Genomic DNA, 1,894 nt, shown 5'->3' with positions numbered 1-1,894 from the left:
TGCCCTCTGATAGATGCATTGGTCTGTCAGCTCGGAAAATGCCAGCCTTCTAATGACTGGAGGATTATGAATCTATTGCTGAGCATTTGCAGAAGTGCTCTTGTGGTTATAAAAGCATCTCTTCATTCACCCACGGGCTCGGTGCCAGAAAGCCTCAGCATGGCTTTGTGGGTCTCTTGCCTCCAGCACCGAACAAGTGAGACTCTCACACGAAAGCCCAGCTCCATCCCCTGCTGACCGCTCGCAGCCTCCTCGGCACGCACTGGGAGTTTCTTCCTTTGCAGCGGAGCGTGCCTAGATGGTTCAGCCCAACACATGGGACTGCACAGTTCTGATGTTAATATCATTTGTCAAATGGATTTCTGTTCCTATTAATAATAGTAAGAGCCTCAATAGTGACTTCAGCACAGCCAGGACTTTGCAAAATATCTTTAATTAATGTATTAGTCATAAGTTACTAGAATTTAAAATATTTTAAACAAACTCCCTATTAAATAAGATTATGTATTATACCTTACACTTTATGTATCTTATGGAAAGGAAACCTTGGCACTATTGAAGCAGGTGGCAGAGCTCACGCTGACACCAGAGGGGCCAACATTTCACCACCAGTTTCTTTTCCCAAATTTGCCAAGAGTTTCCAGTGAGTCTCTGAACAAATCAGTGTCTCAGTATTACCTACCATGTAAGCCTGGGCACCATTCTTCTCCAGGTCACAGCAGTGTTGTAGGGCCCTTGATATGTGGAAAACACAGGCTCAAACAGCTATAGCCATGCTGACGATTATTGGTTATTATTTTCATGCTACAAATGCCTTATCCTGAAGGCAGGAATGGCAGTGTCTACAAGGAAGGCTCCTCAATGGTTTTGACTGTAAAATGCTATTTTCCTTTACGTTGCCAGAATGTAGGCACTCAAATGGCACACGCCAGCCTTAATTTTAATTGAGTTTTGTGTTTTTATTTTGAGGTGTGGGAAGTTTACGTGTTTCCAGCATCAAGATAAGAAGAAAGTAAACCCACGGTGAAAGATCCAAGCCTCTGCAGACTGCCGTCTTTAAGCAGCTCCAGCTTTCACATACACAGAAATGTGGTACAGAACCAGCTAAATCAAGTAAGATCTTTCACCGTTTTCAACACTATCTGTCCAGATCACTTTCACGTTATAAACCTTTAAAAAATTGTGCATAGCTGATGTTTTACTGGCACAAGGTGTTTACTAGTACATGGCATGACACGGCAAGAAATCAGTGTGCAGGGAGCACATGGCAGCCCAGCACCGGGGCGGGCAGGCACAGCCGGGGTGCTGAGCGCAGGGCGGGCACTGCCCCTGCTGCTGCCTCTGCTCCTGCCTCTGACACTACCCCTGCCCCCGCCCCTGCCTCTGCCACTACCCCTGCCGCTACCCCTGCCCCCGCCCCTGCCCCGCCAGTCCCCCCGCCCTGCGCTGCCGCTGGGTCAGGGCGCCCAAGGCACTCGCAAGGGCCCCGCCGCCCGGGGCAGCCGCGCAGACCGCAGGCGGAGGTGCAGCCGCTGGAGAGGCCCAAGGCAGCGGCTGCAAGAGACCCGCGGGGGGGCGCGGGGAAGGCGCACGGCAGCCCCACGGGCGGCCCTGGGCTGCCAGGGCGAGCGCGGCCCGGCCGCCGTGACCCGCCGTGCGCCGCCCTGCTCCTTCCCCGCCCGGCGCGTCCCCCGCCGCCCCCCGCCCGGCAGACCCAGCCCTCCCGCAGCGCCGCGGGGCCGGGGGGCGGCAGCCGCCACGCTTCGCCCCGCTCCGCGGCTGCGCCCGGGCCCCTCCCGCCGCCCCACTCGGCCCGCCCCCCCACTCGGCCCGCCCCCCGGCCCGCCCCGGCCCGCCCCGGCCCGCCCCGGCCCGCCCCGGCCCGCCCCGGCCC

The sequence above is a fragment of the Falco biarmicus genome, chromosome 7 (genome assembly GCF_023638135.1).
Source record: "Falco biarmicus isolate bFalBia1 chromosome 7, bFalBia1.pri, whole genome shotgun sequence".
Classification (NCBI taxonomy): Eukaryota; Metazoa; Chordata; class Aves; order Falconiformes; family Falconidae; genus Falco; species Falco biarmicus.
Note: the sequence above shows the minus strand (reverse complement) of the source record.